Source organism: Ixodes scapularis, unplaced genomic scaffold (assembly GCF_016920785.2).
Source record: "Ixodes scapularis isolate PalLabHiFi unplaced genomic scaffold, ASM1692078v2 PGA_scaffold7__128_contigs__length_106722199, whole genome shotgun sequence".
Taxonomy (NCBI): Eukaryota; Metazoa; Arthropoda; class Arachnida; order Ixodida; family Ixodidae; genus Ixodes; species Ixodes scapularis.
In genome coordinates, this window is record NW_024609882.1 from 42,142,085 (window position 1) to 42,160,956 (window position 18,872).

General features: G+C 47.1%; 1 protein-coding gene across 13 annotated transcripts in view; it reads right to left on the bottom strand.

Annotated features, from left to right (window-relative positions):
- Positions 1-18,872, bottom strand: part of LOC8042907 (transcription factor SOX-6) — a 295,892-nt gene that overhangs the window by 199,595 nt on the left and 77,425 nt on the right. The window lies entirely within an intron of this gene.

The window sequence follows — 18,872 nt, forward strand, 5'->3', positions numbered from 1 at the left end:
TGTTGTGAATTTCATAATTCCCTGGCTTTCAAAAAAATGACGATTGAAAGGGTTGTGGTGGCATGCGCGGCGCTCATATTTCGTGGAAGTGAGATACTACGCATGCTCAGAACGCTTTCCACGGAACAGGAGACAAAGATGGCAACGCGCAGTAGGCGATTATTGGAAAAAAAAAGGGTTCCTGGCCGGCTTCATTCTCAGTGTTCGTGCGTATGGCGCGTGATTTGCTCGCTTTTCGAAGCGACGAACACGCGCGTGCTGCGCTGAGGAATTGTATATACTGGAAGTGTATTTGTAAGACCTTTTCACCGTCCGTCGCATGGGCGCTGCCACACGCATCTGCACACAAAAAGCGCGAACTTCCAGCGAATGTGCACCGAGCAATTCGGTCTCACCGTGCGAAATTTCCGAGGCGTTATCTTTCTCTAAAAATATAAGTAAAAGCAAATCAAGCTTGCCGAAGTCAACGTTTGGCCTGTTCGCAGACGACCGAATTAGCGACGCTATTGACTTTTGCCGCAATCTCCCAATAGGCACAGCGAGCAGACGATGCACTCTGTTGCCTGCTCGCGGCGCCTATCGGGAGATGGCGCCACAAGTGAATTCGGAGCACAAGTTCGTCTGCTTCTTGCACAAGGGTTGCCGTGCTGCCAGAACGACGAGCTCTTATTGGCTGATTGAGAAAAACAGTGGGTAGAGCTCAAGGCATTTAGCGTTGAGGTCTACCCACTGTTCTTTCAATCAAAGCCAATCAGAGCTCCGCGTCGTTCTGACGTCACCGCAATCCCAACGGAAGAAGCAGACGACTTGCTCTCTGCATAGCGTCGCTAGCTCCGTCGTCTGAGAACGCGGTCATTTTTTACTTTAACAAGTTTTTTTGCCCTCTTTCTTTTCGGGAAGAGTCTTTATATTTCACATAATAAGAATGACCTGCTCGGTGCACACTCGGTGAAAGTTTGAACTTTCTATGTGCAGGCGCCGATTTTTTCTGCTCGCTTTTCATTAGAAGGTCCGCTTGGGACAGCCTATATATTTTGCTGTGATTAGGTGTCTTTGTGTTGGGCAAAGAAGTGAACTCAGAAATGTTTTTAAAGTATATAACGTAAACAATACACGATTGAAAAAAAATATATATTACAAAAACTGACTGAAAAAAAAAATCTATTCGCGGAAACTTGGTTAGGGAGTCGAAGCCTCAAAGCACCGTGAAACCAAAAGATCCGTTCACGATTAATGTTAAAAGGTTCAACAACTGCACGTGCACGTGAATGTATATGCGTGCACGTGCACATTTTCCACCGCCTACAATAAATACGCTACACGAAAGAAGGCCGGGAAGTGACGTCGCGACGACTATGTTCGGAAGAGTAATCCCACGACGCACATGCGTACAGCGTTGACGTGGTTTTCGCCGCTGTCTTTAAGCTATTGGTCATGTGTTTTATACAAAAAGAAAAAAAAACAAAAAAACTTTGCTTTACAATTTTTGTGCTTTGTTATAAGAGGCACGAACACGAAAGGACGGCCCCATTTGAACGTATACGTGCTCGAGCCAGTACTTCCCAGAACACTACATGGAACTATTGAGATCGAGAATGATTATATTCTGTGTACTTAAAATGGTGCGTCCCCCCACTCTCTCTCTCTCTCTCTCTCTCTCTCTCTCTCTCTCTCTCTCCCCCCCCCCCCCCCCCCCCCGAAGAAGAAAGACAAAAAAAAAAAAAAGACTTATTAAAGAGGTTGTAAACAATAACTCTTCGACAGGTGGGCTGCTGCAGTGACTTTATCGAAACTCTATCCGCACCTCATTTCATAGCGATAATATTATATAATATAATGGTGTATGTTAGTATTAAAACAACAGACGATTAGATAGTCACAGAGAGGTTAAGAACAGCAGGGTGGTATTTCAGTTGTGCTGCCCTCAGCGCCAGCTTCCTACTTTTAATAGCGCCTCGGCGTCTCGCGGGCTTTGAGGGTGCACACGCAGCCTAAGCACGGAGGAAGGCAACGAGCGCTTACTGCAGGCCAGGCACCTGAGAAAGACGCCCTGCCGTTCTTATCGTGTCAGCGGCAGTAGTTAACAGCAAAAAAAAGTTCCAGGTTCCTTGTAACGCGTGTTACCCTCTCCATTGAAACAACACATCAAGGCGTCCGTAGGAAAGAAAGAAGAGAGAAAGAGAGAGAGAGAGAGAAAAGAAGGAGAGATGTGTGGAGCAGGAAGAAGTTCAGTTTTGTGAATGAGATGAGCTACCATTTAAAGATAGAAACGCTATCTAGGAGAAACCGTACGCACGGGTTGCGCGACGAAAAAAGAAGACCATACTGAGAGAGCTTAAACATGAAACAAAAGTAAGAATAAAAAATCATCCGACACGTAGGGAAATGGGAGGAGAAAAAAAAAATGCATGCATGTGTGTGCCGAGTAAAAAAAAAAGGGGGGGGGGGGGAGTTCGCATCCGTCTCCACATTTGGCGCTGTGGGCCCAACTCGTCGTTCTGCTTCGCCTTGAACTTCCGAGGTTATAACCCTCGCAAGCCCTTATACACAACTCACGCCCGTGTTTGAAACGCCGCGATGCGCCGTCCCGAAAACAATGAAATAAAACGGAGTAGCGCTCACCCCTATGCGAATTTGCGAACGCAACACTTGGCATACTCAGTCACTTTTTGATAAAGTCAAGAGACCATAGGGAATAAATACTGACATGCAACAATAACTATACAAGATTAAAATTTTTAACGTTGAACACTTTTTATTCCCAGCTATGTATTTACACGTATTGATTGCGACCCAGTAGCGTAGCCAGGCAGTTCTTTCAGGGAAAGGGGGGCGGGGGGGGGAGGGGGGGGGGGCGGAGGTGGCTTTTGTGTTGACCAGCGAACGAAAAATAGCATGCAATACCACTGCTGCTGTTGTTCCAACAAACCAAAGGTATTCAGAAGTCGGTGGGGACCTCTGGTTTAACCAACGTTAACTTATAAAAAGCTAGGGCGTGGAAGGAATGAAATAGTAAAAACGCGCAGCGAGTAAAGGTCACTTGGGGCCGCGTAATGCACCGGAATTTTAATGCATTTTAGTATTTGAAGAGCTTTGTGAGACGCCATCAGAGGCACGGTGCTCGGGCGCGTCGCTTTAGAAGGTGTTTTTCCGTGGCGCTCGTGGAAAAGCCAAATGACTGAAATCCTCAAATGCCTAGCTCCCAGTTCTTATAAACAAAATTATACTCTTAAAGGTTTCGAATTTTACGGCCCAGCATTGATTTATGCGTGATCGCAACTTTTATAAATAAAAGAGGAGACACGATTAGCTGAACACGCGACGAAAAACTGGCGATCGGGCTACCTTTCTCCGGGCGTTTCACGCCCCAGAGTTTTTACCTAATTTTTATTAGATAGGCTCTTAATAATTTACACCTTTCCAGCGGTTATTATCCTGGCAAATAATGCTGGGTCACTGAGATGTACATGCATGAGTAGCGTCTGATATTCCGCAAGAAAATAGCATCTTCAGAACGCCTTCCACGACAGAAATGAGAGCACCCCAGCGAGAGTGTTTATTGTAACTACAATATAATGCGAATTATTCATATTAGGATACTAAAAGGCCGCATGACAATCTGAACAAGCCTATCCGACTTGTCCCGGCCCCGGAATGAGGAGTACGGAGTCAGCCAAATGCCACAGGCTCCGTACAAACATAACTCATCTTCTCCGCTTCCAGATCTCGCACTGCCGCCAGTGACGTCCATGCAAAACCACGTATATAGCTCTCCTCCGTAATTCCCAGTACGGCGTCCGAAGCCGGCGGAGCCGTTTCCAACAGACGGAACGGAACACACCAACAACACGCCCGAGAGACAAGATCAACAACGCGGCGACAGGGTCCGCGCGCGATGCTCCTTTCGACCCTGAGCTGACAGTCTGGTCGGAGCCATGGGTGCTCGTTAGACAAGTCGTACGTCTATCTTTGGCCACGTGATCACGCTCCTTCCGCCCATACACGCACGAATAGAGGGCGGGGTCAGGTGAGGACAGGGAGGCGTTTGATTGGCCCGGTGAGTACGTATAGCTCCCATCGTACTGTTAGCTTTGGGGTTTGCGCGGAGTGTGCACTGGCTTCGTTTTCTCTCCTTCTTCACATCAGCCTTTGCTCTACATTGCATCCTCTCCCAAAACGCTCACACGTCTTCTTTTTTTTCTTCTTCTTCTTCTGGCTGGGACTCATTGACAGGCCCGGGTGGTTTCTGTTCTGGGCCCGCTGACGGTGTTGGGAAGGCTGAGTAGGACGAAACGGCCCCCGGGGTTCCTTGAAGCAATCGGGTGGATCCCGGTTCGTGGAACCACCAGCCGAGGCAGCAACCCCGTTCTCGCTCAAAGCGTAGACTCGCTTGTTTTTTTGTCGACCCTCTCCTTTCGCTTTTATTTCGCTTTGTGGGGTCTGTTGTCTTTTGTAGGCGTACGCAGTTTGTATTTTTGTTTTTTTCGAGTCTTCCCCGAGTCCGCTACTCGAAGAAACGCCATCCCGGAAGCCATCTTATAGTTCGCGCGTGGCGAAACGTCGGCTGCAGCTGAGAGCGTCAATCAGCGGGAAACGCTCTCCGTTTAGATGCGAACCTGGAAATATTTTTATACAATATATTTTTATTTTATACGTGGTTAATCAAAGATTACTCCTATAAAAATGTTGCCGTTTAAACCGAAGATAACAGATTCTCCGAGGAAAACATCACCACCACTACCACAACCACCAGCACAAGAACAACAAAAAAACCACCACCAATAACAACGAGAAACAGCCCGTCAAAAAGCGGCACACGTAAACGACGAAACCAGGCAGAACCGTTGTACGTCGCGTCGGAATGGAATTATGTGGGATCATGGACTTCGAGTTTTCTGGTGCGCCATTTAAGGCAACCTACGGCTTTTCCAGGCGTCGTACGAAATGTTGAACATTTTGTCGTGCCTGTGTCTAGGCCATTAAAGTGGCCGTGCAATTAAAGGGGCCGTGCAACGATATTAGGTAGGAATGTTTCTGATTTAACATCTGCTGTAGGACCCGAGAATACTCGAACGCAACGTCACTGCCCAAGAAGCGTCTTAATCTTGGTGGAGTTCCGAGGACAAAAGCGGACCTTTTCTTTCAATCTCTCCTTCGCAAAACTTGATAACGCAGCTGCGGGGACAACGCCAATAATGCGAATCCCGGGACTGCGTCATCGAGCTTCGCGATCCCCGCTATGACGATACTTAAATGCGGCTTGTGCAGTGAACACGAGTCGCTGCGTAGGCACTCAAATTTGGCTCGTGCCAATCAATGCCTCGGCACGACATGCATTCGGGATTGGGCTCGTGTCCAATCGCTGGGAAACCTTAATACTCGACGCGTGCCCTGTGCTCTGCCATCCCCAGCGCGGGGCTATATGTTGAAAAACATTGCTGGCATATAATCGTCTCCAAACCAAATCACGAGGCCGCTTGTTCTGGCTTTAGGTTGAAGGAATAAACGTTGTTCGTTTTTCTCAGATTTTTTTGTTTTTTTTTTTGTTTTCGGGTAACAATGCGTAGAGAGAAAAAAAAAAACAATATGTGTTTTATAGGGCATAAATGTCAAGGAATATTTCCAAGCTGTATTTATGAAAAGTACAAAAAATGTTACATCGCCCCTTTAATCGTGCCGTATAAGTAGCCCACTTGGTTCCAACATGAGATAATTTCCTTTAAGCCGGGGTCCCATTGATCATACACCGAACAAACGACAGTCTGGTAGAGACCAGTCACTGCGATATCCGTGGTTCGAATGCCGCGTGCCAAGTTTCTCCTTGAATCAGTTTCCATGATGCATTCGAAGCACGGATCTCGCGGGGACCCGCGTTCGAGTTTTTCGTCTTTTGTATGCTGTGGGAGCAGCCTGACCCCAGCTCCAGAAGGATATTCTGACTGGACGTGAACGCTCAAAGCTCGTGCGATGCCGAAAAGTGGATGCCCATGCTGAAGCTCATGCTCGGTCAGGAAAACTGAAAGATCGCATCGCTCTTTAAAAGGTCTAAGTGACTGTACAGCGGAAGTAATTCACGTGTATTATAATAAAGTAGACAATAGTGGTGTGCGTATGCTTAGACGGGGGGCGTTAGCCAGATTCCGTCTGCTGTCTCCGCAGCAGATAAGAAATTTCGTCAGTGCAATAAGACCGCTAGCATTGGGTCTTCAGCGTGTATCACGCAGTAGTCATGCACGACCGCACGCCGGTACGATGCTCAGTCAGATCGAAAGGGGGTGGGCGTTGAGCCCCAGGAAGTTGTGCGTTCTGCGGAGCGAGCTTTTGCTCAACGCTCTCTCAGCTGCGGTGTGTTAACACACTCGGCCACAGATCGCCCTGTAATTAAGCCATTTATAGTATGATTTTGGCAAGAGCGTAACGTTGCAGGCCTGTTCTTCTATCTACGAGTGTTTTGGTCCTCGAGTAAGTCTATGGTCCGCTTTTACTGCAATTCAAGAAGGAGTCTTTCTATTCAATCAAAGAAGTTTGGGCATCGCCGCCTGGCGGATTTCCGTTGAAACTACAAGCTGAGAATCCGTCGTATTTCAGCAGGCATGAGGTGCCTGCAGCGCCAAACCTAAACTATCAAATGCACCGCAAAAGACAAAAAAACACAACCGCTGTTTAGAGGGCACCAGGGTATATATATATGACGCTAACCAGCTAAATCGCCGGGAGCACAGGCCGGCTGCCAATCCTCGAACGTCTCGCGGCGATCTGTCAACGCCGTTGCGAAGCGTTCGAGTACGCTTCTTAACTAACCACTCCTAACAAGCGACCTTCAGCGACCAAAATGGCAAGTTTCGTGCCAAGGAAACGACATTCCGTTATCGCTCCGAGATATACGCCACGCATACCAGCGGATTTCCCTGATCGCTCCATTAATCCGACATTTACATTTTACGCTCTAGTTGGGAGTGTGAGCGTATACCTACCGCCGAGCGCCAAGAAGCGTCCTGAAAACGCTTCGGGCCGTCTTGTCGTCACGCGGTAAGACAGCGACGGCAACCGCTTCGTTGTACGAGATAAATATCGCCCTCCAGATTGCCTCTCCCTTGACAAAATATAAGTATATAAATGACTAAAATATTGCAAGTAGAAAGCAGGGGAATTCAAATAAATCACAAAAAAAAAAAGGAAAGGGGGTGGCAAGACCCTGGACACACATTTGCGGCAAATAAAAGATAAAATAAAAGTACAACAAAAGATCGCATCGGGATCAGTTCTGACAAGCGCTAACAAAGCTCTTATCAGGCACTATATATTCTTATCTCGTAGAGTTGTATATAAAGCTTAATTGAAATGCAAGCGTTATGTTTATGCACGAAACAGCGCACGCAAGGAATCACTGGCGACATCTTTACAGAGGCAGTGAGCGAAGCAACTTAACTGCCGGATTGGGAAGTTTTATGAAACGCCATACTTAAAAACCCTGCATAAATGTTTTTCTTTCTTTTTTTTTACATGTGTGGTTGCAATGACATGAAGAGATTTCTGCGATGCGTAAAACGAAGACATCTTTCATGGCCGTTCTCGAAACCATTTTGTCAATATCTTTTTAAGATCACCATTAACGCTGAGCCTTTTCATAGCTATTTCATCCTGCCAGCGTCAAACTGAAAAGAGAGACGCGAACAAGGATACAGTCTGTGTTTCGACGTTGACAGTCGTTCAGATTACGGAAAACGATACACATGAGCAGTATTCACGCGAGATGCCTTCGCTGCCTCTAGATAGGTATTTGATTGAACTCCTGCAGTATTCATATACAAGTTTTATCTCCATCGTTTGAATATCTTTAATCTATATTGCCCACCAAAAACGACGAGAAACGTAAGTCTTAAACTCGATCAACCAACATTAATTATCTCTAGGACTTTCTTTGTATATAATGCTGCTCGCAGCGCCCGCGAATCTTTTTGCTATTTTTTGTGCGTTGCAGCGAAACACAATACAGGGCTAATAAACCGGGCTTCGCAATAAATCAGTGGGAAAAAAAAAGTCTAGAAAAAATGACGACTAAACCTTAAGAGAGCGAAACAGAAAAATCGCACTTCTTAGTTTCTTATCTCTATTCAGCACGTCCTTTTTGCGAGGAACCTTGGCAAAAGCGGAAATGAGATAGTGGAAGGGCACAAAAAAGCCACCACAGAAACGATATATAATGAAATGAATCGGCCGCAGATCTTATTTGGCTCAACAAAGGAACTCTTGGAAACACGCTCCGATACAAAAACCAGTTTACTTTTTATTATTTGCTGTCTCTCTCAAAATAAATAAATAAATACATCAAAGCGGAAAGAAGGTGAACGAATGTCACGAATTACGCGCGTGTTTGTATTACAAACGAACCCAGTCTAATGGCCGTTGCTTCGTGGCTTCGACCGAACGCTACAGTCACGTGAGCCATTTCACGTTATTATCGTTTCGTTTTCTTCGCTTTTTCAATTCGACATTTGTCCTTATCGAGTTCGATTAATAGTCCGCTTCTTAAAGATGCCAAAGTACTTTTATCTAGCATTGAAAAAGATAAACTTATGGCGTGTTTTTCACTCAGAAGAGACAAAAGACTTTAAAACCCTTTTGCTTCAAGGCCAAAAATAGTGATACTTCGAAATTTTTTAAAGAGAAAGAGCTTAAAATGACGACCGGAATATTACATGATGTTAATGTTTTTTTGTTTTTTTTTGCCTTCCAGCTTGCCGGGTCAATCAATTGATTGGTGGCTATCACGCGAGTAGTTGGGAGGCACCTTCTCATAATGCTGTTTGGCAGCCGAAGAGTGAGCTTCGGTAACACTAATCATAAATTTAAATGCAACTGTAACAAGAAAATAGGGCGTTTTTTTTTTTTTAATTTTTTGTTAAACGCTGCCATATTTTTTATATATATATAAATCCTGCCCCCTTACATCTTGTGGAACTAGCCTTTAGCTCTGAACCTGAGCAATCAGGCCTATACGCTGTTATTAAACTGTTTTCTTCACATGTTATTTTGCTGGAATAGTCATAAATAGATGAGTGACTCGAACAAAGTGTTACTTCTGGAGTAACGATCTGTTCAAGTTATTTTTCTTTAGAATCGAGGGGGCGTCATCAAAACTACCATGAAAAGCGCTCGGTTGGGGCCCTAACCTCGGCGGTGACCATGAAAAGTGCTCGCTTGAGGCCCTAACCTCAGCAGTGAAGCCCGATAGCCAGCCAAACACTGTCGAACTACATTTTGATTAGTCTTTCTAGCGCGTTGATGTTCTGATTTCAAAACGTTTTAGGCGAAGAACGTTTGCTGCCAATACTTTCCGGGTTTTACCCCTGGGTCACTAAACTCGTCAAGCACAAAGTTGGGGCCAAAGTTGAGGGAGCGCACTGATTGGCTTATCACGACGATGACTTCGCGTTTTTTTCGCCGCGTCCAATCGGCGCACTCCGCAAACTTTCGGCTCCAACTTTGTGTTTGACAAGCTTAGGGCCCCCGGCAAAGTTGCCGGACAAAACCGATGCATCCCACAACGTAACGAAGCCAGGACGAATGCCATTAGAAAGAAAGGGAAATAACATCGGTGGAAACGTCAAAAATAAATATAATACAAAAAACGCCAGCAGATGAACGCAGTGTGCGCGTCGTCGGCGGCGAAAGTCTCGAGTCAGCGCGGCGACTCGTCTCCCGCAGAGAACGAGCAAGCGTCAGGCTTATCAGAAGGGAGGCCCTAGTTCCTCCCTGCCCCTATTGGACGGCTCGGGTTCAAGGCCATCGGGTCCGATAAGCCGGCTCGGTCGAAAAATATATAAATTTAGACCGACGTCAGTTGGAGCCACGCTGGCGCTCGCTGCAGTGCGAGCAGAGTCACTGGATATGTTATACAGTATATAGTGTAAAGCGCCGTTCACACCCTTGCGACCGAGTACGACCGAGAGAGACCAGACCGGATTTTAAGCCTTTTGCGACTTCTTAGGACCGGATGCGCGGCAGCGGAGCTGGTCCTAAGAGGTCGCAAGAGGCTTAAAAACCGGTCTCGTCTCTCTCGGTCGAAGTCGGTCGCAAGAGTGTGAACGGGCCTTAACCCATTCCCTTTTGTTGCTCCTCCCCGATTGGTTGACGCTGACGTCGCTGATCGATTTTATCGCGAAACGGTTGTCTAGAACTCTGCACTGTCTGAGGCGTGTATCTTCCTTGTTTGACGGTCGTTTCCCGTCGGTCACACGAAAAAAACTGTTCGCGGACATGTCCGAAATAGACTTGCTTGAGGCGCGTCCGAAAGATAATTCAATCGCGATGTCTGCTGCGAATATACCGTGCCCTTTTCTTTACGCATTTTAAGCGGGACTGCGGCTTAAAGCCGGGCTTACACCGTTCATATATCGTAAATAAAAAACCGTCTGCAAACACGATTCGCCGCAATATCCGTGGTTCGAATGCCGCGCGCCAAGTTTTCTTCTTGAACTCATTTCCATGCGGCATTTGAAGCACGGATCTCGCAGTGACTCGCACTCGAATCTGTTTTGCAGGCTATATTTTGCACGATGTATAAGCAGTGTGAATTCCTGGCTTAAAGGGAAGCTCGAAATAATGCGGAGCGCACGCAGGTCGTCCGCGTCTTGCTCAGCGATTGTGGTGACGTCACAACGACGCCAAATTCTGATTGGCTTTGATTGGGAGGATAGTGGGTAGACCTCGATGCTAGATGACTCGAGCTTTACCGACTATTTTCTTCGATCAGCCAATAAGAGTTCGACGATCTGACATTATCGCAACCCTTGTGCAAGGAGCAGAGGAACTCGCGCTCCGCACAATCACTGACAGTCGAATCAAATTATTCGGGTAATCACCATTTGATTCGAATTCAAATGAATAGTTGCACACCTGTATACTCAAAACGATGGAAATCTGGTTACTGATGAGCGCCACGCGAGACATTTTTTTAATTCGAAACAAATGGTAGGTGCCCACGAAGCCATACTTTCGATAATCGGCGCTCCCGATCGCCGGGAAACCCCACCGATCGGTCAGAGCACTTCGATCGAGACGGGACATCTCCGTTCCCCAAACAGCAAGCCGCGCCGTCTCCGCCGCCTAGGGGCGTATCAGGAAGGAACCGAGCCCCACGGCGCGTTCTCCAGCATCATCTCGGCCTTCGCCGTCGCGGTATCTCGCCAGCTATGCGGCCAAGCGTGCTAAGAGAGACGGAACGAGCTAGCTCTCGTCACCCGCCGCAACCGAGCAGCCAACGGCATCGTCCTCTCTTCCAGCGTGCCAACCTCGGGAGAGAAAAAAAAAAAAAAAGAAAAGACGAACACAACGGAACGGACGACAATAACGCGCGCAGTTGCAGCCAGACACTAACGTGGCGACGGCGTCGCCGCCGCCACCGCCGTGATATGAACCCGCGCTCGAGTCCGGAAGGTATACAATCGCGTCTCGACATATAGCGACACCTGGTTATAGTAACACTTCGGTTAGCATAACATCCGAGCCATGAACGTTCCTTGGAAAGGCCGGATTTCGTGAAGGTGAGTGCCGAGAAAACGGCGTCGAATTGAATTTGCGAAATGTGGTCGATAAAACAACGGCAAGTCAGTTGTAGGGAAATTTATGCATCGGCCAGCTCCAAAATTTTTACGAAAAAAAATAAAGAAAAAGTGTGTTCCTCGTTGTGGCCTGCTAATGAACTTGGGCAACAGCCGAGACGCTGCGCACACCGCACACTAACTATGATGTCGAGTGACGTCACAGTTACATCTGAGGTGATGGCGCGACGTAACGCCATAGCAAACCCCGGGATCCACCGTCAAACCTGACCAATAACGACTGTTCCCGGAAAATAAATTGGGAGAATAAATGCGCCGAACGTATACCCAAGACGTGAGGTAAGCGAGTCGACGACAAGCTGTATGCAGCGGTCGTATGGTAACCCCCGAGTCCCACTAGAGCGACAAGCAAGAACAACCGACACGGACGAGCCTCCAACACACGCGGCATGCTCGCGATGGTACCTTTGGCAGGCATTGAGTCGTTCGGTGCTCGTGAAGTATAGCACGAGTGATATTGCGAACCTGCCAAAGATACCCTCGCGTGCACGATGCTCGTGTTTGAGCGTAGCCTCCTTCGTTCTGCGAATCCTGTCAAATCGCGGGAAGAACCTGCTTTGAGACTTGTCGTTGTCGGTTGTTTCTGTTTGTCGCTCTAGTGGGACTCGGGTCATAATACAGCATACAAAAGACAGTTCGCAGATACGTATGAAGCGAAATGTCCCCAGATAAATATGTCATCGTGTATGCATCAAACACCGTGTCTTTTGTAGGATATATAAGCAGTGTGGCTTTAGTTAAGTATATCGCCATGGCGCAAATGGGGCAGCTCCCCTCCTCAAGGCGAACACCGCAAGGGTGATCCAATCGTTAATCCCACCAAAGTATAACGCCGGTTATAACGTCACCTTATCGCTTATTAGAATCGTATACAGCCCGTTGTTGAAGCGCGTATGGCGGTGACTATAAGCGGGCGAGCCACGGGTGTTACCGTCGGAGAGACGCGATGCGTCCTCCCTCGAAATACACCTGCCGGGGCGATGAGAAGCCAGCCAAGAGATGAGCTGCGCGATATGAGCGCTGAAACGCGGGCCTCGCGAAACAACGAGCGGACACGACGCCACGCGCCGAATGCCGCGTGTCATCCGCGCTGCAGAGAGAGAAACAGCGGCACAACATGAAGCTCGCGACATCTTATCGCCGCCGAGCATATAGGTGCAGCCCCCGGGGGCCCAAATAAATGAAACGAGCCTCCTCGTCCCGCGTCCTCGCGGAACAACAGCGTTCCCCGGTTGGAATACCAGGGTTCAGGGTTCAATTTCTTTGTCTTGGGGTGCCGCGTTCACTTTCATAGGCCCCTTCTCCCTCCCCGCCCCGTTTTAAAGTTCGTCGCTGTCGTCGACGGGGCGCGGATTCGCTACCGCTGTACACGATGTTTGGAATCTTTCTGGCACGTGAGAAGACAACCATGAGGTCTCAAAATAGAACGGGACGTCGAGAAGGGTACTCCAATCACCGGCTACGAGCAACACCGTGAATGTTCAAAGCCCGCCGGACAGCCTCTCCGCGTACCTTCGTGACACTCGGCTAGCGCAACTCCGCAGCTGGGCCCGAACCCGACCCCGAGCGTCCTTCGACGCGTTGATTGGGCACGAGACTCAGCCGAATGATGACGTAGCACTCGTGTCCAATCATTGCTTGCGCTCGACCTCACTGCGATGACGTCGAAATGCCGGTGCACGGGTTTCGATTATTCTAGGGGGTGTTGGTATCAGCCATCACCTATACGCTCTAAAAACAGAACTGTGAGTTGACTTTTCTGCACAGCACAAGACAGCTAATCAGGGGGAACACTAGAGGGATTCCAGTGAATTAGAAAGCTCAGAATATGATTGGAACAGAAAAAAATGGCGAAGTGTGCCGGCGCTGTAAGCGTGGCATTTCACTCATTCCTTGTTATGCTCGCATTGTTCAGCTTTAATCTTGTTAACAGCCTCGTCCTTCGCTGGGATACTTTTATTTTGTGACGTGATTGACTGTCTGCGTATTGAGCGGGAAATTAAACTCGAGACATTTTTTTTCTTTTTACATTGATGTATACAGTGTGTTTTTTCTAAAGCTCAACAGTTTTGCTAAAAAGAAAAAAGAAACTGTGAAAAAACTGTGAAAGTTTGTGCGGGGCGATGAGAGAAGCCAGCCAAGAGATGAGCTGCGCGATATGAGCGCTGAAACGCGGGCCTCGCGAAACAAGGAGCGGTCAAGATAAGTCGAATAATTAACTGCAAGCTTTTCATTAAGTTTTTTTACAGTTGCGAAAATAGACATGGTTTGAGTTAGAAACTCGCTGAGCGTAATCGAATCGGTAATTTTAGACAGACCTTGAGCGCGTGGGAAGCGGAGTAGTGCGCTAAAGTTACCACTCGTGTAACAGCCACAAGGATGGAAAACACGGATGATAAGAAACAGAAAAACCGCGCGGGCATGTTATCGCACCGGTAGCCTTCAAGCCCTTAATGCCGGTTCAGACACTTGCGTTTGAGTGCGTTGCGTCGAGAACCGAAAGCTATAGTCACCGGCACATCAGTGCTTGATATAAAGCCTGGAATCCAATCCAACTTCCAAGGAATCATCTTGACACGCGATATAAGCAGCAGGGATAGCCTGATTTCTCGCAGCCAAAACGCAGCCAAACGCAACTGTCTGAACCAGGCTTTACGCACAGTGGCGTTCGGGAGGGTTTGAGTGCGTTGGACTGCGTTTTGGCTGCGAGAATCCAGGACATCCGTCCTTCTAATGTCTGCGTGCCAAGCTATTTCCAACGCAACTGTACGTAAAGGCCCTGAGAGCGTTTGACTGCGTTGCGTCGTAAAACGAAAGTGAGTCACCGGAACAACTGTGCTTCATATGAAGCGTGGAATACAATTCAAGGAATAGCTTGGCACGCAGACATTAAAAGGAGGAATGTCCTAGATTCTCGCAGCCACAACGCAGTCCAACGCACTCAAACGCTCCCGTACGCAACTTTGCGTAAGAGCCTTTAGTCCTGCTGCACGAGTGATAACTTTAGCGCTACACCGTGCTTTCCACGTGCTCCAAATCTTTCTAACATTGACCGATTTAGTCGTTTCCGATGACGCTCCGCAAGTTTGTAATAAGAGCCATACGCTTATTTAAAATAATTAAAACGTTAATTAGCATTCTAATTAGCCGACTGATCGTTACCATTAGACCCTATACTATGTCCCCCTGGCAGTATAATTCACCTGCACAAACAGCATTAGTGTAGCTTTCACGGCGTTTTTTTGCAAATAATTTCAGCTTAAAAAGAAACACCCGTAACCCGGGCGTAGAAACTTCAGTACTGCGGATTTCTATCTAAGTGCTGCTGGGAGAATGACCTCAACGAATTGAGGAGATCGCCCGTTGACGAGGCAGATAGCAAAGCTCATACCAGTATTCGTTGAGGTAGAAAAATATTCGAATACCAGTTACGGAGATAGCAGACGAACGGTGCACGCAATATTACCACATTTGTTCGTCTGAAGCCCAACATATTTTAATTGGAACATAGTCGGGTTAACTGCTTTCCTGCAAAGCACGGCTTTAACGAGACGTGTTTGGGAAATGACGTAACACCGATGACGTTCACACTTAACTACGGCAGCTACGTCGAACCAATGCGCGTGCAATGCTCACGGAACCACTGAAAGACATTCAGCGAACACAAAACAAGAAGAGCATGTAAAATGAAGCACTATAACTATAAGTATAAAACATCGTATGTAATAAAAAAAAAAATGAGGGATGAAATTGCAAACACAAAAGTTACAACTACCAGTCTGAGGACAGAAAGAAGAAATCACCAGCAAGATCCGACCCCATAAAAACACAACACGCAGGAAATAATTACATCGATGGAAATGGGCATCACGGACACATAAAAAAGAAAAATATGCGCACAAAACGCCGTCAAGAAGAACCAAGAAAAAAACGAAGAAAAAGGAATACGTAAATATGAGGTGCATCGCAGTCTCCTCATTTCCTTTCCTCCTCCTCCTCTTCGTGCAGTGTGTTCCCGTATTCCCTTTATCCCTCATTCCCCTTTTCTCTTCTTTCCTTTTCCCCTTATTATGCGCCTTCCCGTTTTTGCCCGCTCATCACAAGAAAACGGGAAGGCGCCTTTTCTCAGCCATATATTATTCACCCGAATAAAGGCGCCGCACGAACCGAACACAGAGACGAGTATCAAGACCACCAAAAAACGGGAAAAAAAAAGTATTCTCTCTTCCCTTTTTTTTTTCTCCTTATCCCCTCTTCCCATTCTCTCGGCGCAATTCCCCATCCTCCAATCGAACGCGTATTCTTATTACGATCGTCTTCGCTCGTATTATTCCTCGCAGCCACAGCAGCAGAGCCAGCGAGCGACCTGCCGCGCGAACCTTACGAGGTTAACGAACGAAATTATCGACACACACACACACACACAGACAAACACCAAACTACACAAAAGCACACAAAACAAAGAAGCCAAAACAAAGAGGGCGAAGACGGAAGGGAAGCAGTGCATTTATCGGCTGCGCTTTTCGGATTCGTGTTCGTCGGTAATTAGGAACGAACGGCCGTCTTCTGCTTTCAAGTCATCGCCATATTTGTACCTCCTCCTTTCCACATCTTCCCATTTCATCGAGAAGGGCGAGGGTTGTTTCTCCTCGCCTATTCTTCCATTCTTCGGCCGCAAAATTCATCGCTTTTCTCAGCCTGTTTTCTTTTTCCGTTTATTATTTTTTTTTTACGTGTACATATTCAGACAAGAACATCTCCCTTCAATAATGGGGGGGTCGCGACATTTTGGCTCCGCGAGTTATTCTTGTTAAGATTAGTATATTTTTTCTTTTTTTTTTTGGGCTTTCTTTCTTTCTTGTTCGTTACCTGTGGGGTGCTTCCTGGACGCTCGACATCATCATTATTGCATCGTCCTCATTTCTAATGTTTGGTTTGCGGCTTTAATGGGCCGCTTAGTTCGCGACTGCGAAAGTCTGACTACAAAGAACGTCGGGAGAAAAGAAAAAAAAAATCATGGCAGCACACACAGTGGCCCGCGCGCGCGCGAACGGTTAATCTTTAATATTGCGGGAATGGGAGCTTTATAGCACACGGAAGGTTCGACCTGTTCCGTGAGTTTCTGTTCGTTCCGGGCATTGCTAGAGACCCAGGTACGTGCCCAATTAGAACTTCAATTAATGGACAGAATACGTGGCATTCTGGTTCTTACGATGGACCTGAGCGGGACGCTATCGGCCATTAGAGCCAATCCAAGGACCTGCGAGAGTCACGTGATTTCCGGGAAGGGCACATCGGCGCGCGGGGGCTATATCTAGTTACGTGCTCTAGCGTATACATTAAAATTCGTTCTCACGCTGCGTGAATACGACTGTGCGTGGAAGAATGTTGGTAGATTCGTTTTAGAAATCTCGATACACCAGAATCAAGGTCGCGTTCGATTTTCTGCTTTGTAACCTTACTCACTTGCTGCTTCCTAATTTGGATGATGGGGCGCTTGTAAGCAGATGAATAAAAGTACATCTTGAAAGTGGTTTTGTACGGATTTTTACTTCAAAACTTTTCTACCTGGGGTAGTCAAATTGCCCATGCGCAAATGCCTCAATCTTTTTTTTTTGTCAAAAGGGGGGAGGGGGGGGGGGGGCGGGGGGGGGGGGGGGAGTGTGTCAGTCTTACACGCGTTACTAAAAAAGTAACCGATTAACATTACAATTACTTTATTGAAAAATATACCTGATTACACTAATCATTTACTGCATCACAAAAGTAATTAAACCAAATTACCAGAAAATACTTTATTACTTTTCACGTTCCTTTCTTTTTCTTTTTATTACGAACATATTACGTATGTTCAAAGTGGTTACATTTTGCTTCTTTTTGCCATCCACACCTTGTTAAGCTCCAACGGCAGTTGTAGTCCGAAGTTCTCGTCAGTCATCTTTCCACGTTTCCTTGTGAAGATATCCACCTCGACGCTGAAGAGCCTTTCGGCGGATGCGCTCGAGGGAACAGTGGTGTTCTAGCGCACGAACACTTCGCTTACCAGGTCGTGTATGCGCGGTGCTTCGACGGACGTTTGAAGCGCTTCGCTGTTGCGACCACCAGTTGAAAGCGTTTTAGGTGGGGGCGGGTTGACATTCGAATCCTTCGGGTATCTTGGTATTTATTTTAGTTGTAGGGTCAAAAAAGTGTCCAAAGTCGGTGCAACAGAGACGAGTAACACTCGGGCAGATAGCGATTTTTTTTTTTTACACAAAAAAAAAAACAACCAAATCCATAATTTTAGCTCTTTCGGTAACACATAATTGGTTTCTTGTAATTGATTACCGAAAAATAATAACTGAATTCCATAGAACGTTACCGCAAAAAAAAGAAAGGTAATTGAGACGTTAAGAAGTTTCCATAAAATATAATTGCTAAGTCTGGTGTGTATCTGTGTTTGGAAAAAAAAGGAGGAGAAAGGGGGGGGGGGGGGTCTTAGTGAAGCTGTTTAACTGCTTTTTTTTTTTCTCGCAATTTCCACTAACATTGCGTTTTTTGTTTGAGCAAAGAAGGGTGTTATAATAATTAGTAAGTACTATTTCCGAAATTTATTTTAATTCGGTTTTTGCGGCGAAAGGCCTTCAAACAATTTAGTTGGCGAATAGAAAATAGAGGATTCCGATCACCCCTATTATGTCCTCAAGCTGCGTGCAGACCCCCAGAAACTCAAGGGCGATTTTGCTATTTGCGACTCCAGCAACCTATAGGGGTCGCCACTGTCGGGCCAATATGGCAGAAGGCAAGAACTGAACTCAACGTGACTTGCCCCGATAATTATTCACCACGTGTGCGATAAGTTGGCGTAAGCGCGAGCTTCGAGGGGCTTCACCTTCTTCGGGGAAGCGATAGACAGACTGCGGCGCTGATAATATGTTTACAAACGCAAATGTCTGCTTCACGCGGTTCCGCAGGTTTCCTCCAGAGCGACCTGGACCACACGCTGATTCGGCATTCACGACAGAGTCACCGAGGCGGCAACTGTTCCATCGCGCCCACCGCCGACACCACGGGATCACGAAAGCCACAAGGAACGAGCAGAAATCGCTAAAGGACCTGTTCCGTTCAGCTCAGTGTTTTCCCGCCAGGTGCCGTCCGTTTCGCTGGGGTCGCGAGTGGTCACTGACAGAATGAGAGCGGCAGGGAGGTCTTTCACTTATCCCGCCTCCAGCGCAAGCTTTATTTAAAGACCGACCGACTACCAGTCCG